Source organism: Herpailurus yagouaroundi, unplaced genomic scaffold (genome assembly GCF_014898765.1).
Source record: "Herpailurus yagouaroundi ecotype Mexico unplaced genomic scaffold, PumYag 28, whole genome shotgun sequence".
Lineage (NCBI taxonomy): Eukaryota > Metazoa > Chordata > Mammalia > Carnivora > Felidae > Herpailurus > Herpailurus yagouaroundi.
The window spans coordinates 152,984,643-153,011,225 of NW_024412376.1; the positions used below are offsets into that span (position 1 = coordinate 152,984,643).

General features: G+C 36.4%; 1 long non-coding RNA gene across 1 annotated transcript in view; it reads left to right on the forward strand.

Moving 5' to 3' along the window:
- The window catches only part of LOC121037752 (uncharacterized), a 79,662-nt gene that overhangs the window by 4,469 nt on the left and 48,610 nt on the right, over positions 1 to 26,583 (forward strand). The window contains exons 2-5 of the long non-coding RNA XR_005793955.1: positions 15,217 to 15,312; positions 16,131 to 16,324; positions 18,683 to 18,832; positions 21,413 to 21,520. This is a non-coding gene — a long non-coding RNA (uncharacterized LOC121037752). The remainder of the gene's footprint in view (positions 1 to 15,216; positions 15,313 to 16,130; positions 16,325 to 18,682; positions 18,833 to 21,412; positions 21,521 to 26,583) is intronic.

A 26,583-nucleotide genomic window follows, 5' to 3' on the forward strand; every position in this document is an offset into this window, starting at 1 on the left:
GTTAACCAGATAAAAATAGTTTTTAATCTGTCAAGTAAATATTAACATTTAATTAAAGGTGAAAATTTGCCCCACAGGCCTTAGGTTTGTCAGACCTTTGATACTTTTAGTGTCTCATTTACTTGAGAGCTTAGATAAACTATGTGGAAAATATCAACCACATAATTCTGTTATGCAAAGCCCAAATTATTGAAATAGTATTGCTTGTCAATTTAGACCTCCTTAAATTGTACTTTTAGATAAAGTTAGCATATTTTCAGCTTTATAATACTCATGTATATGTAAAAACCTTACAACATTAAAAAGTAAAACAAGTTTATTCATTTCAAAATAATTTTTTTTAATTCCACATAAGCACATACTGTAAACAGTGGAAATATTTAAACCATATTTGTAGTTTGGAAAATTGGCCTTTACACAATGGTTTGGCTCAAAACCACATTTTCAGATTTTGGTTTCAATATGGTTATCTGTGCTCATGCATTTACTTCTCACTCTTGAAATATTGAAGTTACACAAGGAGTCTAAAAATAAGAATATATCTATCAATGCATTGGAAACTGAGATTTCCATGAAAGACTGAGAATCTTTGAGAAATTGTTGGAAAATACCAAGCAGATAGAGGCAAAGGAGAGGTCCATGTTTTCGGTAGGTGGGTAGTATTTCTCACTGAAAAATGTGAAAAATAAAAATCTAATCTTGGAATGATAATGACTGGAGGAAAGATTTAGCTGCTTAGATAATCTGGAGATGAGTACTATTTGTCCAAGTTCTTTCTACTCAAGTAACTTGTCACAGCAGATTTTTTTTCAGACCTCTCTTGATGTACTACAAATGCAGAAACAACTGTCTGTTGAAGTAGTAAGGAATTTACCTAAAGGCTTAGCTGCATAATATATTTCCCTTTTCCATTCGAAAATGCAATTCAAAACTAATTCTTGGCCACCTTACAGGCTAGAGCGGGCCAGAAATCAGTCACCTGCTTTAGTGGCTGGACAGGACCTGCTAGAAAAGGAGAAATGCATCCTTCCCTATGCCTGTGGCCATCTGGATCCCCAATCTAGCACAGTCAAACCACAGAAAATACCAACATTCTTTTCCTCTTTCACAGGGGATAAAACTTAAACACAATCTCTGAAAATAAACACAAGTCATATTTCTAGGCAAACATAGATCTTCTGTTTAAGAATATGCATAAAAAAAGATCACCAGGTATGTGAAAAGACTCAGTAGTCCAAGAGAAAATAGTGCTGAAAAATCCATACAAATGCAATCCTGTGATATGGACTTACTTCATGAAACAGGAAAAAAAGCCCCAAAAGGTCTTCCATCTTATATTCACAACAAAATCTGAGAACGTTGTATGTACCAACATGGAACAATCTGAGATTAAGAACCCTTGTTTCTGAGGAAAATCATCATTTCTAAATTTGTTTTTTAAATTTATTTTTGACAGAGACAGAGTGCGAGCATGACCTGGGGAGGGGCAGAGAGAGAGGGAGACACAGAATCTGAAGCAGGCTCCAGGCTCCAAGCTGTCAGCAGAAAGCCCCACGCGGGTCCCCAACCCACGAACCATGAGATCATGATCTGGGCCAAAGTCGGATGCTCAACCGACTGAGCCACCCAGGCGCCCCATTTCTAAAATTTTTAAAACAAATCTCAGACAGATGAGGAGATGTCTTGTAAGTGTCCATCTCAATTAGTGGCTTAGAAAATAAAGAGAGTCTCTCAGAAGTAAACAAAAATGAAAAAGGAGGAAAGATAAGTCTCTGAGAGTGGAGCTCTAAGAAACCCAATATATTTATAAGATAAATACCAGATGATAAATGGAAAAGAAACAAAAATCAAAGAAATAATAGAAAAAACTTTTTTTTAGAGGAAGGAAGACTATAACTGTAATTTTAAAGAGAATTTTTTTTAATGTTTATTTTTGAGAGAATGAGAGACAGAGCACAAGGGACAGAGAGTGACAGAGACACAGAACCCGAAGCAGGCTCTAGGCTCTGAGCTGTCAGTACATAGCCCAACATGGGACTGGAACTTAGAGCGCTGAGATCATGACCTGAGCCAAAGTCAGAAGCTTAACTGACTGAGCCACCTAGGTGTCCCTATAATTATAGCATTTAAAGGAACTACTTGATGCAAAGTAAATTAATGAAGAATAAAAGAAAAACACATGTACATATATGTTTTATTTATTTATTTATTTATTTATTTATTTGTAATTTAAGAGATAAATAACAGTTTCAGCAAGCATCCATTGTGGAGAAGGGGAAGTTAAGATGTTACCTTCAAAGGGGAAAATCTAGGTAATTACTTCTCTAAGAAAAGCAAGGAGACAGTGGAGCAGTATCAACAGAGATTTTAGAAAAAAAATGTTCGCAACCCCAACATTTCATATATTCATTAAAGATAATGCTCAGTTTTGTGACCAGAATTTGTCTGTACCTTCAAATTTCCATTTCAGTCTTCAGTTTTAGTCAGGCACATTTCTTAACTTTCCTTGAAATTGTGTGTGTCTATGTGGCTATTATCTTTCTATTGGTCCAAAGAAATGTGACTGGAAGTGTGTAAACTTCCATTTTCTCCTCTCTCTCTCTTTTCCTCCATTCTTCTGCTTAGAAAATGGATCTGGGTGCCTGAGTGGTTCAGTCATTAAGCTATGGACTCTTGATTTTGGCTCAGGTCATAATCTCATTCGTGGAATTGAGTCCCACCTTGAGCTCTGTGCTGACAGCATGGAACCTGCTTGGGATTCTCTCCCTCTTCCTCTCCCCTGCTCACATTCTGTGTGTGTATGTGTGTGTGTGTCTCAAAATAAATATACATTAAAAAAAATGGGTCTGATGGCTGACACTTGGGCAGCCATATTTTTAATTTCTTTTTTTTAAATGTTAATTTATTTTGGGAAGAGAGAGAGAAAGAGAGCACAAGTGGGGGAGAGGCAGAGAGAGAGAGGGAGATACAGATCCAAAGCAAGTTCCAGGCTCTGAGCTGTCAGCACAGTGACCCACCAGGGCTTGAACTCATGAACTGAACTCAGGAGCCGTGAGATCTGACCTAAGGCTCCCTGGGCAGCTATCTTGGGTCACATGTATGATGGATGCTCCCAGGATGGCAGAGCATAAAATGTGAATCACCAACAAAATTCATGGAGCTTTCAGGTCAGGTTGGGATTCCTATGCCCAGACTTCTTTTATATGAGATGGAAATAAATTTTAATGTGTTTAAAGCCATTGTTTACTTGTTTTTCTCTTAGATGTAGTTAAACCTGATCTTAACCGATATGATATACAAATTATAAAACAAATTTCACATGATTGTAAATATTCATAGAATAAGAACCGAATAACCGGTTAACTTTCCTGAAAAAAAATATTTAGAAAAATATTCTAGCTTTCTGAGAAATGAATGTAAATAACGAGCTCAAATATGGGCAAAACTGGTTGTAGGAGAAGTGGCCAGAGGCACAGCAAAACTTGGGAGTTGATGACCAAACAATTGTTAAAATGGATACAATACAGATGCTAAGTGTGTAATATAACAATTACACCGATACTAATAATCTGGCTCTAAAAGTCAAGATTATTCTACAACATGTGGAAATTATGGAATGTGGAGGAGGGAAATACAGCACACACACTGCTCATTTGATGAGCCAGGATCAGTGATTTCATTCTAAACCAAGTCATTCCATTGGAAGAGAAATAGAGATTCACATTTTTAAGTATATAGGCATCCACAACCAGAATGAAAACAAAGTTTTTATACTTTTTCAGATAATATAAAGCAATAGAAACATTGGAGTTACGAAAAGGATTTGCACAGAAGAGATGGAACAGCCGGGCAGCAGAAATAGCCAGAAATTTAGCATAAGGTGATAGAAGTAAGGCTTCATTAGTCAGAACAATCTGGAGTGTCAGTGAGACAAATTTGACTCTAAGTTCACAAACACAGTTGAGATTTGTTTAAGCCAAAGTGTAGAATTTACTGCTTCATGGTTTTGAAAGCCTCAGCGGTCCAAAAATTCCTGGTGCCCATTTTCAAATGAGGAGTCTCTTACCCTTCATCTCTTCTGGCTTCTTTGTGGAATTTATAAACTCCTTTTACAAAAGTTAAAGAGTCTGGCTAGGTTAAAAAAAATTGTTAGAAATATGACAAGTGCACTACAACAATGAAATGTTTATTTATTTGTTTATTTATTTATTTATTTATTTTGAGAGAAACAGATCATGCATGTGCACAACTTTGAGTATGCACGCAACCTGGGAAGGGGCAGAGAGAGAGGGAGGAAGAATCCAAAGATGTTCCATGCCCAGTGTGGAGCCTGACATGGGCCCGATCTCACTACCCTGAGATCATGACCTGAGCTGAAACCAAGAGCCAGACACTTAATCCACTGAACCACCCAGGATCCCCAGTAAGTGAATATTTTTAAAGGGAGTGGACAAATACTGCGTAAATTCAAATTAAAAAAAAAAAAAGGACTACTATTACATATCAAAGAAAATTGAATTTAGATAAAATATAAAATGACTAAATACTAGCTGTAAATGTTCAAATGACAATATAGTTTGTGATTATAAAACAAGTTAGCACCAACAACAAATTTAGACAAAACTTCAATTATAGTAAGAAGCTTGGTCTTTGACAGAAAAGGAGGCAAAATATAAACTGAAAAACTGAATTTCATAATTCATAAACTTGACTTGGTATACTGCAACTATCATAGAAAACACACATTACTAAAATATATATATGTATATATATATATATGTATATATTAAACATTTGCAAAGAGAAATTGAATTTTAGCTCCTAGAATATCTTTACAATAAATCTACAAAATTATAAATTGCATGCTCCATATTCGTTGTCCTGAAATACAAAAACTTGGAGACTAATAAAGCATAAACACACTCTTACAAGTAAAACCAACTGGAAACAAAGTAAGATTTTCCTAAATCAACTTTTTTAAATCAAAGAGAAAATGAAAATTTCATATATATTTATATATATATGCAAATATACATGTATATATTACACGTGTAAAGATATTAAATTATACCAAAATGACAATACTACTGCTACATATCTAGACTTCACAGAAGTGGTCAAAGATGTACTCGTAAGAAAAGAAAAGACGCTAAGTGCTTTTACAACAGCAAAAAGTGTGGATGATGTATATAACATCAGAAGCTAGGAAAAATAATAAGATAAAAAGGATTGATAATGTTAAAAAATTGATAAATGATATAGTAAATAAATGAGGCTAATGCCTCAGAAAGAGCTTACCTTCATTTATTTATTTTATGGATGAATTTTTTTCAAGATTTCCAACAATAAATATTTGCTATACTTTTAAAGATTTTTTTTAAAAAAGGAAACATATTACCAGTCCATTACTGAAAAGTATAATAATAATGAAAATAATATTTGACCAAGAAAGTTGAAAAAAAAGCCATGACAATCCACTTTACATATATGGATTAAAAAATCTTGAAAAAACTACATAAATAATAAATAATCTATAATGATAAAAATACATTAATAATAAATAATTAACAAACATAAAATGGTAAAATAATATGTAATGATAAAATATGTTATTGTAACAATACACTGGATAAAGTAATTGTTAGCATTAGATGTTGACTTGACTAGACCATATGGTGCGCAGATATTTGGCTAAATGTTGTTTCTACGTGTGTCTGTAAGGGTGTTTCTGGATGAGGTAAGCATTTGGAATTGGTTCACTGAGAAAAGCCCCTTGGCCCCCCCCCCCCCCCCACCATTTGGGTGGGCCTCATCCAATCAGTTAAAGGCTTAAATAGACTAAAAGGCTGAGTAAGAAAAAGTTCTTCCTGCTAATGATCTTCAAGCTGAGACATTGGTCTTCTCCTCCCTTTGGACGCAGATTTGGACTAGAGAGAGTGAGAGAGCCTGAGGGACAGAGAGAAAGAGGGAGATAGAGGATCCGAAGTGGGCTCTGTGCTAATGGTAGAGAACCCCATGGGGCTCGAACCCATGCTGTGTGAGATGATCATGACTTGGGCCAAAGCCAGATGTTTAACTGACTGAGCCACCCAGGTGCCCCATGTACTATTATTTTCAAGTGATACATTGTCTACTAGGAAAACACTAGAAAGTCCATTTAGGGAAGTAGTATAAAATGTTAGGTAGTTCAGAAAAACGATTGACTTAAAAATAAATGCAAAGTTTAGTGGCTTTCTTATAATACAGATTATCTAAACCAAGGGTTAATGGACAAATAAAAAGTCTATAAGTAGACTTCAAAAGATCTCCAAGTCTGAAATAGCATGCAAAATTGTGCGTAGGCATTTTACTGGGACAAGTTTTGAGAGATTTCATCAGGTCTTCAAAGAGTCTGTAAGCTAAAACAATTAAAGACACATCAACATACCAATAGTAATCCGCAGGAGACAAAATTGGGGGAAAATAGCAACAAATACCTAAAATTGACTTATTTTTAGAGTCTATTTGAATACAAACAAAACCATCTGAAATCTTATATAAGGCAAGAAAAGACAAGTATAAATATATACCTGGATACATTATATCACCATATGGGAGACTGAATATTTTAATGATGTAAATTCTCCTCCAAATGGGCAGTAGTCCACATATATATGTAACATATATACATGTATATAAAATACCATGAAGTTTAAAGACCAATGATGAATGATGCAATGTATATTGGAGTGAAATATATATCATATGCACAGTATACTCACTGATATAAATAATACAGTATTGGCTTAAAATTAGTTAATGTTAATTATATTTGATAATTTTATAATTAATAAATACATAATATAACATTATATATGCATTATTTATGCCATACTTAACTCATGAAACGATCCTATAACTCTTGAACTCTTGAACACTGGGCACTGTGTTCAATAAAAAATATCCAAATCAAAAAATAGGTGTGAATATAAAAGGATAACTCAAACGAGAGGAAAGACTCAACAAACATATGGACGTAATAAGTAATAAAAAGAATATACGTAAAGAAGTGTGTGGGATACCGTTTTTAGTGAAAGTCCCACCACTAACCCTTTACTCCCTACTGTCTATTCCTTATTTCATTTTTCTTCATAGCAAAACTAACTTCTAAAAAACTGTGTGTGTTACCCAACATACTATAACATGTATTTTCTATTTGTTAGTTTTTATCTGTTTCTTTCTACTAGAATGTAAGCTCACTGAAGGCAGAGATTGACTATAGGATGATTGCTGACTCTCAGAACTTAGAAAAGAGACTACACTCCAGTAGGTTCTCAGTAAATATTTTTAAAATCAATCTCAGATTGTCAAAAGTTAAATGAATGATAATGCCTAGTATTGATAAGGTTTTGGAGAAATGAACATTCTTGTATACTATTTTGTGGATAAACTGATAAATTTCTGCTGAACATATTTACTATGTACATATCATCATGTGTTACATTATATAATATGTATAATAATGTATATACATACATTATATATTTCTATATATATATGCAATATGTATGCTATAAACATATAACTGAATATAGCAATTATCATCTAGGAGTTTATGAGGAAGTAATCATAGGACAAGAACAATATATTTGTTTAAATATATTCATCGTAGGATTATTTCCAAGTGCAAAATTTGGGAAACAATATATATTTACTAATAGGAGATTGTTTAAATCAGTAGTATCTAAATTTATGCTTTGAATTACTATTCAGCTACCAAATAAATAGTATAGTATTTCCAATTGTGTGTGTGTGTGTGTGTGTGTGTGTGTGTGTGTGTGTGTGTATGGTGGGTACATAGGTAGGAAATATTTTTTTGAAAAATTATTCAACATGTTAACAATAGCTATGTCAAGATGATGCTGGATTTTTTTTATATTTCATAAGTTATAAAATTATATTTTTAAAACAAAAAGTTCTAATTTTTTTCAAATGATTTTATATAACTTTAAAAATCTTAAGGGGCGCCTGGATGGCGCAGTCGGTTAAGCGTCCGACTTCAGCCAGGTCACGATCTCACGGTCCGTGAGTTCGAGCCCCGCGTCAGGCTCTGGGCTGATGGCTCGGAGCCTGGAGCCTGTTTCCGATTCTGTGTCTCCCTCTCTCTCTGCCCCTCCCCCCGTTCATGCTCTGTCTCTCTCTGTCCCCCAAAAAATAAATAAACGTTGAAAAAAAAATTTAAAAAAATCTTAAACATTTTGGTATGTGGGTATGGGTGTGGGTTTGTGATCTGTTCACACTTTTGGACATTTATCTTTTGTAGGAATAAGAGAAATAGAGGGGCAATTCTCTATTTTGCCTTTTAAAAAGAACTTCACTTATTTCTTTCATACTTATACTACTTATATTATTTGGATTTACTCACTATGAAAAGTAGAATTATTGCTTGTGCCTATAACCATATATATAGTATATTTCAGATTCTAGGTAATGCGTGAGGGCTATGTCTCAAAGAGTCATGTTTTCTGTACTTACAATTAAATAAATCTTTTTAGACAGTAACTTATTATCTTTATTAAAAATTCCCATACAAGTGGTGTATATGTATATACACACATACACACACACATAATTGAATATTACTAAGCCATATAAAAGAATGAGATCTTGTCATCTGCAATAACATGGATGAACTTAGAAAGTATTATATTAAGTGAAATAAAGCGGACAGAGAAAGACAAACACCACCATATATTTTACTCGTGGGATTTAAGAAATAAAACAAATGAACAAATGAAGAAAAAAAGACATAAGCAATATAACAGGGTCTTACATACAGAGACAAACTGGTAGTTGCCTTAGGGACAGTGGGTAGGGGGATGGGTGAAGTAGATTAAAGGGGATTAAGAGTATATTTATCGTGATGAACACTGGGCAATGTATTCAATTGTTGGATCATTCTATGGTACATCCAAAACTAATATAATACTGTATGTTAGCTCTACTTCAATTAAGGAAACCCTCTATGGGGGGGGCAGGGTGGCTCAGTTGGTTAAGTGTCCAACTCTTGATTTCCGCTCAGGTCACGATCTCATGGTTCGTGGGATTGAGCCCCATGTAGGGATGTGCACTGCTCATGCTCTCTCTCTCTCTTTCAAAATAAATAAATAAACTTTAAAAAATAAAAATAAATAAAAAATGTTCTGTAGAAAAATAAAAATAAGTAAAATATCTGTCAGCAGGGCTCACCTTGCGCTAAAGGGAAATTATTTTTTAAATTGAAATGTAAATAAATAAGGGGTGTCTGGGTGGCTCGGTCGGTTAAGCGTCTGACTTCAGCTCAGGTCATGATATCAGGATTTGGTTCATGAGTTTGAGCCCCACATCAGGCTCTCTGCTGTCAGCATGGAGCCTGCTTCAGATCCCCCGTCCCCCTCTCTCTTCGCCCCTTCCCTGCTAGCACCCTCTCTCAAGAATAAATAAACATTTAAAAACAAATAAATAAACAGTTGCCACACAAATTAAATCTAGGGCTGTATGACAAACTGCAGCATTTTTTGCTGTACTGTGTAGTCCCCACGGCCCCTTCTCTCTCTGAGATTCTGTAAATCTCTGCAGCGTGCTCCCACAATGCTGCATAAAGACTTGCATCAGAGAGACCTCGTTCATGCCTGCTTTGCCTTCAGGCCCAGAAACCCAGCAACAGCATGAGTAAGGAGAGAGAGAGAGATACTTCACCTTTAAGATTGTACTCATGAAATATTTACTATTACTTTCCTTCCATAGCATGGTCCTTAACTAAACTAAGTTTTCTTCACTTATATTTTTTTCAAATATTTCATTGTTTTGAAACTACATAAAGACCAATGTATATAATTAAGTTATCTTAATACTTTATTGCTTTGGTTTATTGCTTGTTTGCTTTTGTTTTGGGTTTTATTTTGGTCAGCATCCAGGGCAAAAAACAAATGATGCTCATGATAAGTGATTTGCAGAGATTTTAGTAAAGAGACTAATTACAAAGGTGTAAGCAGAGTGTAGAGAAACCAGCAATAGAATGTGGGTCTCCAGCCTAGCACCCTTGGGAGCCACTGCTACCCTTAAGCCCTGAAGTATCGAGATGAGGAAGTGGGGGGTCTCTGTGTAGAGGGCCACCTGGCAGCCGTTGTCTTTAGTAGGAGGATAGAACCAACAAAGGGCCCTTGGGTACGTGGAGGGGAAGAGAGTGGGGAGGCCAGGGAATAAACATCTCAGTCTCTCTGTCCTCTCACTGTCTGACCTCCTCTTGGTACCTCCCACTGAGCAAACTCAACTAGAAACAGAGAACTTGGAGCACTCAACATTCTGCACAGCCATAAGCAGTATGGACAGGGAACCAGAGCAGGTGGGAAAAGCTGGTGGATGCATTTGCAGATGGAAAAAGAAGATGTCCGATACATTGTGCATTCCATTATTCTGAACCAAAAGAAAACTAATAAGCAGATATTCAAAAAGAGAAATGTATGAAGTAAAAGTAAGAGTCCTCTGGACACCCAGTTCTATCCCCAGGGATATAGTTTTATATGCACCCGTCCAAACAAACAAACACAAACCATATTTTAATTTAAGCATGCGATGAGATATCCCCTTTTAACACCAAATCATTATGATTTTTAGTTACATTTTAAAAGAAGTTAATAAGTACATTGAGATTTATGAAAAACAGTAAGGACTTTTGGTGGACCAAAACTTATGCAAACAAATAAACAAACAAAATCTCTATACTCTTTGATACCCTCTCTAACATCATAGATGGACCCCTTGCCTACCTAGGGTTTAGGCCCGTTCCATCTTTCTGCAATGGTGTCATCACAATGTTACCCCATCCCTAAAGCCATTCCATACTGTCTCATCTAGGGATACTCGTAGGATTTGGTCCTTATCTATGTCATGTTACCCACTACTTTCTACCTTGTTTTCCGATTTTATGTGTAAATATTGGGGTGCCTCGGTAGCTCAGTCGGTTAAGCGTCTGACTCCTGATTTTGACTCAGGTCATGATCTCACGGTTCCTAAGATAGAGCCCTGTTTCGGCTCTGCACTGATGGTGTGGAGCCTGCTTGGGATTCTGTCTCTCCCTCTCTCTCAGCTCCTCCCCCACACACGTGCTCTCTCTCTCTCTCAAAATAAATAAACAAATAAACATTAAGAAAAACATTATAGTTGTAAATATCATCTACTGTACTAGTATTAGATTTAAACTTTTTGAGGGGGGTGGTAATTGAAACCTGATTTAAAATTGTATCTCCCAAAGTCTGAGTGGAAATCTTGTCAGAGTGTGGAGGGAAGGGCAGCACACAGGAGTCATGAGCTCTGAGTTCACATCCTGGCTTGGTCTCCTCGGTGTTGTGGCCTTGGGCCAGAGCCTGCCATCTTCAAAGCAGAGTTGCCAGTAGGATTCAATAATTAGGTAGAACAATTTAAGTGGAAAAGAAAAAAAGAAGAATTACTAACAAAGACAAAAGGAGACTTAGATTTACAGAGAGAACAAACACAGCTATCACTTGGACAACACATGGTGAGTGAATAAATTAACGCATTTTAGGTTTACTTATCTACAAGTTGTAGAAGAATGTCATTTCAGTCTACACTACACAAGAAAGATGAGCAGGCTTTTAATTTATAAGCAAGTCACAATAAAAGTGCATTTCTGCAACCTGATTTTCTCTATTTTTATAATTTTGCTTCAAACATCTGTGTACTCAATTATCTGAACCCAGACCCAATTCTCACCTGTACCGTGATTTTGTCTTAGTTTTTGTTTTTCATTTAATTTTTTAAGTTTATTTATTTATTTTGAGAGAGAGAGAGACAGAGACAGAAAGCACAAATGGGGTAGGGGCAAAGAGAGAAGGAGAGAGAATCCCAAGCAGGCTCCGTGCCGTCAGCACAGAGCCCAACATGGGGCTTGCACTCACAAACCATGAGATCATGACCTGAGCTGAAACCAATAGTCAGACACTTAACTGACTGAGCCACCCTGATGCCTTTGTCATAGTTTTTTTTTTTTTTTTTTTTTTATATCAAATTGTCTACTCTAAATTCTGGAAGTATTGCTTTTCTATCCGTGATGATATGAGAAAGCTTACATAAGGGAAGCCATACCTTACTGCACTGTCTCCACTTTCTCCTATACATATTCTTTTCACAACTATTTTTATATAACAAATTGTCAATAATTGTCTTACATACAAAAGCACTTGTGCACATGTAGGTCAACAGCACTCCTGATGTCACGACACATAGGGGATTAGATCTGGCAATGTCTTGGCATTACTCTGTTCCGCCACAATGACAATGCTATGTAGGCCTTGGAATTGCTAAATGAAGATTTCACAGAGAAACTTCAGAGTAAGCTAAAAACCAAATAAACAGAGCAATTTAAAATGCTAAATGGCCTTATTTCTTCATCTTCCTCCTTATGCTCCTCCCCCTCCTCTTCTTTTTCCTCTTTTATTATGAGCCAGGGAAACTTCTCAAATTTTGTCTCCTATTACACTTTGATATGTCAGTGAAGATCACATGGTAAAAATCATAGGGTCTTCTTCTGGGTTTCTGACAGCTAAACTTACTATTAACAGCAAGAAGAGGATGAGAATGAACAATGACTTCTCATTTAAGGTCATAAGAAAGTTGTAAGGTCATTCTTGAACTAAGACCATTACACCAAAACATCCATAGTAAAAGGCAAATCATTTAATAGGTGGAAGTCATTGAGTGGACACTAACAACAACCCAATTACTTATTTGTAATCTGTCTTTTCAAGAAGTGCAACGATTGAATTAAGAATGAAAATTGTAAAGAAGTCAAAAAGTACAAACTTCCTGTTATAAAATAATAAGCCATAGGGATGTAATTAATGTACAGCACAGAGACTATAGTTAATAATACTATATTGCATATTTAAAAGTAGCCAGAAGAGTGGATCTTGAAATCAGTTATCATCATGAGAAAAAAAATTATAACCATGTATGGTGATGGATGCTAACCAGACTTACCATGGTGATCGTGCCACCATATATACAATTACCGAATCATTACACTGTACATTTAAAACTAATATAATCTTGAATGCCAATTACAGTCAATAACAAAAGAAGAAAAGGGAGACTTGTAATATTTGTTGAAAACCTATAAAACTTTTGTTTAATTTTATGCTGTCTTCATAGAGTGGATGCTGAAAATTCTTAATTAAAAATACCAAACAAACACACCTAAAGACACTTCAGCCCAAGCATCAGCTGATCTATGAAAGGTTTTTCATGCTGTGGCCACCACCAGTCTCTCATCTTGAATCGCTCCAATACCTTCACTTTGCCCTCAAACACCAGAGAAGATTTTAAAGTTCTACTGAAACGCTGTACTATTTCATGCCTCTGTGACTTTCCTAAAGGCAACACAATGGCAACATCATAGGGTCTTTCTTGAGAACTCCATCACCCTATCGGTAGGTACATTAGGACATTATCCCGAGGATCCTGGGAAGCAGCTGAGAAGGTTAAACTAAGATGTAAAACACCATTATTACAATTCAATTTAGAATGATCATTCTGGCATGGTTTATAAAACGTAAAGGAAGATTGTCACCAAGACACCAGGTAGGACACAGTTGTCCTAACCAACGTGAGAATCGTGGGAGCCTGAACTAAGGGAGTTTTTTAAGACCAAAGAAAAATGAATAAATTCACAATACATAGGACCCAGTGCTAAATCATGTATGGGGCTAGGTAAAAGGAATCATACAGTAGTTTCTAAATTTCTGGCTTCGACAACCTGAACAGAGGTTTCCTTCCTGTGCTAAGGAATATAGAAGTAGAATGTTGCACGTTTTGCAGTTATACTAGGTTACTTTGGTAAGTATTTGTAGGTGGGGACTACAGACGTCCTTCACTCAATCTTGGTCTCAGGTTAGAAAGGAAGCAAATGCTGTCACAGACATAGGGATTTATAGTAATGACCCCTTATCCTTGGGGATATGTTTTAAGACCCTCAATAGATGCCTGAAATCATATAGTATCAAATCCTATGTATAGTATGTTTCTTTTTCTCTGCATACATATATTTATATGATAAAGTTGAATATATAAATTAGGAACAGTAAGAGATTAACAACAGCAACTAATCATAAATGGAACAATTACCACAATATACTGTGATACAAGCTTTGTGAATCTGGTCTCTTTTTCTCTGAAAGTATCTAATAGTACTTTCCTCATCCTTTTCCTTGTGATGATGTGACATGATAAAGTGCCCACATGATGAGATGATGTGAAGTGAATGATGTAGGCTTTGTGAGGTAGTTTAGGTTACTACCGACCTTCTGATATATGTGGGAAGGAGAACCATCCGCTTCTGGATCGCAGTTGACTGACGGTAACTGAAACTGCAGAAAGCAAAACCGCGGAGGAGAGGGCACTACTGTATTAGCAATCTGACTCAAAAAACAGACATCCAACCTGTTCCGTAATTGTAAACAAGTCTGGCTGTCTGTCCTTTTGGGGAACCCTACAACAGCTTGCATAAAATGTTCACTGGAGGCAAAAGTGCTAATGTTCTAGCAGCAGGATTTAGCTAACCATCTATTTGGAGGGAGTTGTCCCAGAATCTTCTGGTTAGTTCTTGGATTTAAGCCAAGAGGACTATTCCTAGAGGCACAGACCTCTCTTTAGCTTCTTAAAAATATTTTCCAGCTCATTTAAATGACTTGAATACCACTAATTTCATAAATAAAATCTCTTTTTTAACATCCATTATGCTAGTTAACAAAACCTCTGATCTTGTTGGGAAACAAAGAGAGTTGAATCACTTGAAGCAACCATATCTTTTAATTAAATGCCAAGACTCACCCTGGGAGTATTTTCTAGATTAGGGCCAACTGACTACCTCTGGGGTGTGGATGAAAACTAACACGCACATCACACTGACAATGCTGAAGTGGTTTAAGCAGATGGCAGACAACGTAACGGAGGAAAAATAATGTGTTCAGTTTGGGACATGCTTACTGCAGGTGGCAAGTGAAGATAGTTGAGTAAATGTTTAATTATACGGATCTGATATATGGAAAAAATTATAGATGCATATTCAATTTGGAAATCGCTAGAGTGTGATGTTTTTCTATTTTTGCTCATAAAAAAAGTAGAGCACAAAGATAGCACTTATTGATCCATTTTTTTCTTTTACTCAACATTTGTTTTAAGTGTCCATTATGTGCCAGATGCTGTGTTTGGTCCAAGAATAGGAAGTCAACGTCACAGACCCTTCTTTCAAAAAGCTCACGTCTAGGGAGAGTATGAGTAAGTACGTATAAGTAATACGATTTCGGTGGGATAATAGAAAGTAGTCTCTTCCCATCGCAATAAACAACTGTAATTGAGAACACACTCATTTCTTAGAATTTAACCTTTTGCCATAAAATGGCAAATAAAATTGGTAAAATTGTAATGACAATTATGCAAACTGCACTTTAATACATCTTAGAGTTTGGGAAAACTGCCTCCAGAATGGGTCAGGCAGGAGATAGCAAATGTTTGTTAGGATATGGAGCAAAAGTGTGTTATGGGTGCTCTGTCGGTGGCAGCTGAAATTGGTACTGCTACAGTGGAAAACAGTATGGAGGCTCCTCAAAAAATTAAAAATAGAACCACCGTGTAATTCAGCGATCCCACTTCTGGTTATCTATCCTAAGGAAAGGAAATCACTCTCAGGAAGGGATATCTGCATTCCCACGTTCACTGCAGCACTATTTACAATAGCCAAGGCATGGAAACAATCTAAGCGTCCGCTGGCAGATGAACAGATATAGAAAATGTAAGATTGTATAGAATGGAGATCCTGCCGTTTGCAACAACACGGATGGATCTTGAGGGCATTCTACATGGAGACTGTAGTTAACAATGCTGTGTTGTATCCATGGAAGTTGCTGTGAGAACGGTTTTAAAGTTGTCACCATAATAACAATAAAAAGGCAATTATGTGAGGGGAAGGGTATATTAACTAACCTTATACGTGTAAAAATGCATGTATTAACGAACCAACATACACGTGTATCAAATCATCACAGCATACACCTTAAACTTACACAATATTATATGTCAATTATATCTCAAAAAAGCTGAAGAAAAAGAGAATGACTGAAAGCTATGTACAAAAGGGGGGATCTGAAGAACCACAGCAACAACCTATAGCATAGATCATGGGACATAGCTCGCAATAATTCCCCCATATTTGCCACAAAAGGGCTTCATTTCCTAAAGAAGCAAACGGTTGTAGATGAGCCTCCAGGTGCTACAAGAGAGCAGTAGCTGGGTGAGTAATGACATTTTTTCCATATTAAACAATTTTAACAGAGAATTAATTGACCTATGGTTTAAATTAATGGGATTACATAATGTTTATTGAGTTCCCCAGAGGGGGAAAATTGAGGTGCAAAATTTGCCCTTGAAATTGTAAAATAAGGAAAATAAATGAATATACATACACATATGTACACATACACACACATACACACCTATACATTTTCATTCCACATGTGTGTATATTTATTATATTTTTTATGAGAATGGAAAACCCACCTGTTTTAAGTTCTGAAAAACATCTTGAATGCCTAACAAATATTACCAAATTTCCAAACTGTTTCGCCAATCACTGTTTCTTAATTTTATAACTTAGGTGGATATCAAGGGAAATTTAATCCTTGTGTTTCTGATTCTTTTGCATTTGTCCCCCCCCCCCACCCCAAGTGTTTCATAGGAACCATTTGAAGTCTAAAGGGACTTAGAGGTCTTTTGTTTTAAGCACATTTAAGATGGTTTATTCAGTTAAGTAGCATTTTGTCAGGATCAAATGGATATGAAACTCAGAAGCCTTAAATTATTTTGAAACTTTGAAGACTGATAAACATCATCAATATTTATTTAGCACTTTTAGGTCTACTCTAGTCAAAAATGTAAATATACCAAAGGGATCTTAGAGCACTTAACTATTTTTTTTAATTACACTTTCTTTTTCTTTATGAGAAAGCAACAAAAATTAGTATAAACAACCATTTGAACAAACACTGAATTGGACCTTACATGATATGAGCTGAAGGTCCTGGTCATTGCCCAAATATGATAAATGAGACTGTTTATCCTGACATTCAAGATTATCTTATCCTTAACCAGCTACTGCTCCCTGAATGGTCCACAGGGAAAACATATGTAGGAGAACTGTTCCTAGCAAAGGACCAGTCTGTTTGACCATTAAGAACTTTGATTCCCAAGTCCGACACAAAATTCTACGATCCAAGCTTGAATCCTGTAAATGATGCTTTTAGCCTAAGGAGAAAGTTCTGCATTACATGGGCTCTGGGTCAAATTTAGGTTTGTATTTTTGATTCTACCATTTACTAACGATAGGATCTTAAGTGAGATATGTAGTAGCTTAAAGTCATTAGATTCTGTAGATGAAACATTAGGATAATCACAGTTCCTACTTATTATGGTATCTGTAATTTATCTTAAAATATTTTAGTATAGGTGCAGTTAATAGTACATTCAGGAATGATACACACCAGGAAGCCATACTGAGAAGAAGCTAATTGAATTCTGTTGTTGATAGCTCAATCAACATAATATACTTTAATTAGCATGGATATAAGTTGTTATATCTGTAAGATCGGTGACTTGGTAATTAGCATTGACGAATGCTAGCAATGTGCTTTATGAAGAAAAATTAAAGTTTCAAGATACGTGGATTGGCTTAAATATTAAAAGAAAACACTACCAATGCACTCCATCTTTGGGTAAACAAGACAAAAGAATCTAAGGAGTTCAGCAGGTTTTACCTTTGCTGTTAGTGTCCATATGATTTCTAACTTTTTTTGGGGGGAGGGGTGGTAAATTGATTCCAACTTAGTGTTAATGAAACTCTGCCTTTATATCATCATCTGCCTTAAACAGCCTACTGCTTCATGTTGGAGGTAACTAAAAAGACAGACCTGGATGGGGCGTCTGGGTGGCGCAGTCGGTTAAGCGTCCGACTTCAGCCAGGTCACGATCTCGCGGTCCGTGAGTTCGAGCCCCGCGTCGGGCTCTGGGCTGATGGCTCAGAGCCTGGAGCCTGTTTCCGATTCTGTGTCTCCCTCTCTCTCTGCCCTTCACCCGTTCATGCTCTGTCTCTCTCTGTCCCAAAAATAAGTAAACGTTGAAAAAAAAAAAAAAAAAGACCTGGGGTTCATCAAAACTACCGAATAGGTCATGTGAACCGTTCTGTATCTGCTTGCTAATAATACTTATTTAATTAATGATTTTATTATGTTGCAGAATTTGATATGAGATTTGCTTATGTTAGAGAGGTTGTGAGAAAGTAGCTAAGTCACATATCTCAGATTGTTACTGTGGACATTATGTACCTCACAGAATAAAAGAGTTATTTTGCATTACCTAATTGGCTTATTGAAGTCATAAGGCAACCTTATATGATAGAGATGAGAAATAAGGAAGAAATCCATACTGAGCACTCTGGACAGTTATTGGTGCAGAGTCAGAGCTCAGGAAATAGTTACTACTATGAGTGCTAAAGTGATCTGGAACCAAAATAAGCCATACGCCTTCTACTTCCTCCAATACGTGCCTGAGTGTCAGATTTTATCACCTACTTCAGGAAAAGCCTTTTCTTTTTCAGAAAGAACATGAGAGTTTTTGCCTACGCATAGGCAAAGATGGTTCCGGCTACCCATCTCGGACCTTCTCAGACCAAGCAGAGCTGTAGCCTCTAGGCTTGTCTTACCCTGTAATGCATTTGGAAAGCACCATATTCTCAGGAATAGAAAAGGTAGGAGCCAGGGAGAGGTTGTATTTCTCTAGCCCTGAGAAACTAGGAAGTCCTGATAGGTCCTGTAACATGCCCAGTAAATTCCTGAGCCTCAGAACGAAGGCTTCATAAGACATTGTGGAATTTAACCAATTTAACTTGTTTAGTCAGAACAGAAGGAGAGTGTGGGGGTGGGGGAGAGGACTTCCTTTTCCAAAACAAAAAGAAGCACTGAAAAGGTCTACCTGTGGTTTGAGTGATGTGATGCATTAAATTATATATAATTTATATATATAATGCATATATACATACACATAATATACACACATACATGTACATATATATATATGGATATATATATACATATACATCATACAAAATATATGGCTATATGGAAATATAGACAACTAGAGTGTGATTGTTTAATTTTTGGTACTTTGAAGTACTTTACTTTTTTAAAAAAAAATTTTAATGTTTATTTTCGAGGAGAGGGGGAGGGGCAGAGAGAGGGAGACACAGAACTTGAAGCTGGTGAACTCACCAACTGTGAGATCATGACCTAAGCTGAAGTCAGATGCCTAACTGATAGCCACCCAGGTGCCCCAGAAGTATTTCACTTCTTTATGCAAACAACTGTACTTGTCCAATGGATATATATAATTAAAATGCTGGCAATCAGTCCACCAACAAAATGAGATTTTTTTGTATTGTGTTTCCTTTCTTGTTTGTTTGTTTGTTTAATATGCATTCTCCTGAGAAGACTAAATTAAAGCCAGAGTAAGGCCGCAGGAATACTTTGTCAAAATCACATCTTTTTTTATAAAATTAGTAGCACTTAATGTGTTCTGAGGTTGGCAGAGAACTGGAAGTCAGGTGCTAGGGGCAGAATGTGGCAGAAAATGGATGCAGTGGTGCCTGGATGGCTCAGCTGGATAAGCGTCAGACTCTTGATTTTGGTTCCAGTCATGGTCTCATTGTTGGTGAGTTCGAGCTCCACATCGGTTCTCTGCCCTGACGGCGTGGAGCCTGCTTGGGATTCTCTCTCTGCCCCTTCCCTGCTTATGCTCTCTCTCTGTCCCTGTCAAAAATAAATAAATAAACATTACAAAAAAAAAAAAAAAAAAAGAAAGAAAAGATTTGGGCGCCTGGGTGGCTCAGTCAGTTAAGCGGCTGACTTTGACTCAGGTCATGATCTCGAGGTTCTTGAGTTCAAGCCCCACATCTGGCTCTGTGCTGACAGCTCAGAGCCTAGAGCCTGCTTTGGATTCTGTGTCTCCTGCTTTCTCTGCCCCTCCCCCACTCATGCTCTCACTGTTTCTCAATACTGAATAAAAGTTAAAAAAATTTTTTTTAATTAAACAAATTTTAAAAAAGAAAAGAAAATGGATGCAAACTGTATCAAATGAAGGAGTCTGGCCCACCTTTCAAATCTGGCCCAGTGTATAGGAGCTGTCTAGCGCAATTGGGAGATGTATGATAGGCTCCGCTCGTATTCATTTTTAAAGTTTAACCCTGAGTCATTTTACCTAAATCAAGAAGGTATTTTTAGAGTCAGATCGTGTATGCTTCTCATAAGCAGCAGAGGTACTGGATATCTGTTCCAACTCAAATTTTGGAAGCAGTTATTCTTCTCGAAAGTTATTTTTTTCCTGTGGCATTTCATGGAAAACACTTGCTGTAGCCAACAAGCTATGGATATGTTTTCTTAGGCTGAAGAGATTCTTATTATGAATAAGCTAATTGAAGCCATGGGAAAAAGTGCAATTAAAGAATTTTTGGTTTATAATACATCATGTAGTTGGAAATAATCTTGAGAAGTCATCGAATTCAACTCTTGTATTGAGACTAAGGGACACCCTTAACCACCCCTCCCCTCCAACAAATGTCTATCTGTCCTGTTTTTGAAACAATTTAGGTAGTATAATATAAGCCTGCTAGGTAAATTCTGCCCTCTAGTATATCTTAGAATTGTAAAGTTACTTGAATATCTTTTGTTGCAAATTAAACTAAAAACACCATAAAAATATAAGCCATTTTATTATTTTTTTGTATTATCATTTGTGATCTGATTCTGGGGCCTCCATATATCTTCTAGTGTACTATCTTTCATTTTCCACTATTTCCATTTCTTTCTTGCATAAATTAGGAATTTGGTGTTGCTGCAAGCAACAAAGACTAATCTGAATTAGCACCACAATGAGGTGGCTATGTAATGTGTCATTGTGGCTAGGCTGAATTAATATTTCCCAGAATGCCCATTAAGGATGTTTCATTAGGGTAAGAGACAAAGAAGATTCTCTCCAGAGCTGGAGAGATGAAGGAAGGAAGCAGCCATCCTATAGCATACATATGTTGTTGCTGATTTGCTGACTTATCTTCTTGGTGAGAAACAACAGCTTGTCCTACAATTGCTCTCCCTTACCTCTGGATCTTCTGGATTCCTCTGACTTCTGAACTAGGTGTGTTAGGGTGCATGGTCAGTGCCTCGAGGAGGGGCTCTGGCTTCTGCAAGATATTCATTTTAAGGTCAGTGGCAATAAGAATGGACACAGGCCCCAGTCAATCCTTGGGGATTTCTAACTTTTCCTCATGGGGTTCCAGTCTGCTGGTGATCTTCTCTTCCAGACCGTCTGCCCTGAGAACTTTGGGCTCTGACATGAAATGTGGAGACAGCCTTGCGGAGACTTCTTAGCCAGCTGCCATAATTAGGTAAGCAAGTACCCGGTAATAAATTCCTTAATATATCCCTATATATTCTATTGGTTCTGCTTCTCTGGTTGAACCCTGCCCACTACATGCAGGAAACGGAATTAGAGACCAAGAATTAAGATTAGAAATCAAGACTGGCCTTTGTTTCTGTCCTTCCTTATTCTTTTTTTTTTTTTAATTTTTAATGTTTTTATTTATTTTTGAAACAGAGACAGACAGAGCATGAATGGGGGAGGGGCAGAGAGAGTGGGAGACACAGAATCGGAAGCAGGCTTCAGGCTCTGAGCCATCAGCCCAGAGCCTGACGCGGGGCTCGAACTCACGGACCGTGAGATCATGACCTGAGCTGAAGTCGGACACTTAACCGACTGAGCCACCCAGGTGCTCCTGTCCTTCCTTATTCTAATTTCCAGTTTCTCTTTCTCTTTATAGTATGCATGTCCAGAAAACATGTTGGATAATATGTCCGTGAGAGTTAGTAGAAGCACTTACATGTCCAGCTACCTGAAGAGACATGAATTCCCTTATTCAGTATCTACTTCCTCTCGTGACAAATTCTAAATTCTCAGGAAAGACTCTGTAGAACTCATGAGAATCCTAATCTCTAGCTTGGAGCAATCTGCTGTTTCTGGGGAAGCTGACTATGTGGAAGGAATTGGGCTATGTCTGGTGCCCACCACTAGTCCAAACAACTGTGTCAAGTGCAGCAAGGTTAGGTTGAACAGAATGACCAGTGGGATTCCAATGGCATTTTTCACATGGACAGGAGAAATTAGGGACCAAGCTGTCCACTGTTGCCAGGACTGATAGTTATCAGAACATACTGATAGGGTCATGATGGTTGTTTCCTGCTGATGCTTATGCCATGTAAGCTGTTAAACATTTTCATATTACCCCTGCCCATAGATTTAACTTAAAATAGTCATTCGCCTATACAAAACATTTTATCAGGGTTTGTAATAGGCATAAGCACTGTATTGGTGTCGGGGGAAACAAAGTTGAGTTAGAAGGCAAGGTTGTAGGCTATGAGTGCATAATTTAGCAGGAGAGACAGACACTTCCAACTTCATGTGAAGGAAGCATTGGATTCAGAGTCAAACATGTTAGATTTATTCTTTGCTTTTTCATTTACTATCTTTTTGACCAGATAATTTTATGGTGTGGTAGTTTTGTAAGGAAACATACGACTGTGTCCTACATTCTAACGTCATCACTTAACAATCGATACAAGCTTGGGTCAATTATTTAATCTTCCCAGGATAGTGTTTGTGTCTAAAACATAGGGATAAGATTTTTAGGAAAACCAAACAAGATACTATATGAAATAATGTAGTGTAACAGCAATACCTTTCCTTTTACATTAAAACCTTTGTTTGCGGGCATAATTCATTCCAGAACATGCTTGTAATCCAAAGCACTTGTGTATCAAAGCGAATTTCCCCACAAGAAATAATGGAAACTCAGATGATTCATTCCACAACCCGAAAAGATTCACATAAAAATGATTACAATATGGTAATATAATACAAGATAATAAAGAATATACAACATATAAAGAAAATAAAGTAAACTGCATTTACATTTGAAAACCTTTGTGGCTGGTGTGAGGGAGACAAGAGGGAGGAGGGTTATTGTGATGGATGACTTTCACTATCACTAATGGAATCACTGCTATCTATTGGCTCCATGGTATCTTTTTGTTTTCATGCAATGTCAACAAGGAACCTATCCAATGACCTAGAATGAAGCAAAGCATTCCTAAGCTTCCTCTTGTAAGGAAAAGCAAAGAACTGTCCATAGGTGCTTTGAGGTGACAAAAATACACTAGTGCCTATTGTGGGCACCTTCCAATGTTCTAAAAAAATCACTGATTTCTGCCAAACACCGTGGCCTGAGACCAAGCGTCGGAATATGGGAGATGATCACCCACAATCCCACAGTGAGGGGGAGGTGAGGGAAGAGAGAGAGAAAACATTGGCTCAGCTGTGATCATGTGAAGTTCGGCATCATGTACTACTTGTATTGTAAGACATGGCTTGATAATCAAGTTAAAATTTATTAGAAATGTTTGCTTGTCTTCCAGAACACTTGCAGAACAAGTTACTCACAATCCAAGGTTTACCAATATTTTCATTTCTTGGACCCTTTTGTTTTTAATCATATTTGATTTTTTTAAATGATGAATGCTAATTTTTTCAAATTCTTTTTCAGCAATTAGAAGTATAACTATAATTTTTAAATTTGGCCATTTGATCAATCGTATAAATAGATTTTTCAACATAAACCATCTTATATTTGTAGAAATAATCCTGCTTGGTATTTTATTATTCTCCTGGATTTAATTGACCAGAAATGTATTTAAGGTTTTTTTTTAAGTCTATATGTAGTGGGTACATCTTGACGCACAAACTCAAATATGGGGGGGGGGGGGCAGAATCACAGTTTTTATTATCTTTAAATCAATTTAATTCCAACTTCAAGCACTCATGCCCCTAGTTTGGCAGAAAATTCAAAGTCAGTTATTCTTGAGTTTCTTTTATATTATGAGAGTATAAAGTTTCTAGGGTCTCTCAAAGTACCGAGGCTTTGGAGGAAATCCCTTGTCCTCAGTCATCCCTGCTCCTCACTTGCTCCCCAGCCACCTATCACTCAGTTCTAGATCCCTAAGTGGCCATTTTCTTCACAGATTTTACTGCTTCTTAGACCAGACCAGACCAGAGCTCAGGCCCCTGATGTTTAGGGACTTGTAAATCTCTCTTTTCTCACCAGCTGGAGGGAATATCTTTTCTTCCCTCTAAGTAAAAGCTGATCTCCACCATGAAAATACCCTAATCTCTTCAATGAAGTGTTTTTTTGTTTTGTTTTGTTTTTTGTTTTTTGTAAAAATGGAGAGAGAATCATTCAGAAAACCTCAAAGTAACAAATTACAAATCATAACAGCTTGGGGCTGAGTGGATGTGGAGAACAGCAACATAATTTGATAACGTGAATTGTGACACTTTCCACCTCTTCCATGCTTGGGAACAGTTTAAACGGTACAAAAATATCAGCTCCTTCTCAGGGTTTGGAAGGCTTTCTTGCTAAAATCATCTGAGCTTCATGCCTTTTCAAAGAATAGCTCTTTTTATGAGGATATCAATTTACTACATGGTGATGGGTCGATTAAGATTTTCTACTTTGTCCTGTGTCAATTTTGGTAATCTGCATTTTTCCAGAATAATTATTCATTTCGTTGGAATTACATGTATAGCACAGAATTATGCATAGTATTATAATTTTTAAAATCCTACCTGTTTCTGGGATTGTATATTTTTATTTTTACATAATAATGTTTTCACTTTTTACTTGATCAGCTTACTTAGAAGGTTTGGGTATGTTGCTGTTATTTTTCAAAGGCTCTGCTCTTGGATTTTTTAAAAATTAATTCTAACATAATTTTTCTATTTATACATTTCTGCCTCTTCTTTTATCCTCTTTCAATAAGTTTGTTTTCTTTTTCTAACTTCTTGAGTTGAGGCTTAATTCATTTACTTCCAAGCCATCTTGTTTAATAAGGTATGCATGAAATGTTGTGCATATGCCTCTGATCCTGGTAGTGATCGTATCTTAGATTTGACGTGGCTTGTCATCACTTGTAATTTTTTTGGTAATAAAAGTTTTGTATTTTGTATTTTAGGAGAATATTTAAAATTATTACATTATTTGGTACATTTAAGTGTTTAATATAGACACATACACACATTTTTCCCTATTTTTATTGAATCGTGGCCGCAAACATATTCTCTGAAATTTCAGTTTTAAAGAGTTTATATGATCTCATACTTTTAATATCAAGAGTCTATTTTAATCTTCACTTTCTTTTTCCATAGAACATATAACAGTGAAGTTAAGAGTTCAAAACTAGCTCTAGAACTTTCTTATACGGACTGCACTGACTTTGTTCTCCCCATGGCTCCTTTTTGCCTTCAGGAACTTCACTGTTTATTACTCATTGGTCTCTTATGCTCTGGTAGATTGCAGGTCTCTCATTTCATGGAACTTTCTCTGCCCTTGACTCATGAAACCCTTGACTTGTTCTTTTTATACCTCCTTGGCTATTATTCTTGAGACACTTCATTAATTATTCCTTCTCTGTGCATTCCTTTATTATAGTTTTCACTAGAATTTTTATCTTTGGTTCACTGTCTCTCTCTCTCTCTCTCTCTCTCTCTCTCTCTCTCTGTTTTTCTGCAAATTACATTGTGTTGGGCAAGCTCTTTTATTTCTACACAATCAAATAAATGTATTTTACACTTTCTTATCAGTAGCTTACTGCCACCTGGACATAATCACCAGAACATTGTCTATGAAGTTAATATAATATCAAACATAAGGTAATAATAATAAAAAAAGATTTCTGTCACATGGAATTAAAATATTCTTGAAGACTTCAACCGTAAGTATGTGAAAAGTGTCTTCATTACTATCACATAACCTACACTAAAGAAATAGAATGTCTTTCATACAATAAGTAAAGTAATAATAAAAAAAGATGGACTTGAGTTCATTTAGATGTATTACCATTGATTCTCTATTGTATCTCTGTAGGTTTCTCAGGCCAATTTCTTTCCATTAAAATCATATTATCCTTATTAAAATGGAGTTATTCAGTTACAGAGAATTCCAGAATTGTTTGAAGATATGTTACAGATTATGAATGAAAGATATAAATGCAACCAAAACTTCAATATCAGCCTCTGTAAAATATTGTGAGTTATCTTTCCTATCTCGAAGTCAATATAGGGGAAAATTTTGTGAACATTAATCACCAACCAGCTATGCATCAGCTTCATGGGTATATGATATGCAAACCAGATTGTCCTCACTAATTATTATGTATTGCATGACATACAATATTCTATTACAAAATAAAACATCTTATTAAAATCAAGGTGGGGTGACTGGAGTTAAGCATCCAACTTCTGATTTTGGCTCAGGTCATGAGCTCATAGTTCATGGAATTGAGCCCCGCATGAGATCAGGCTTTGCAACGACAGTGCAGAAAGGTCTCTGCCCCTGTCCTG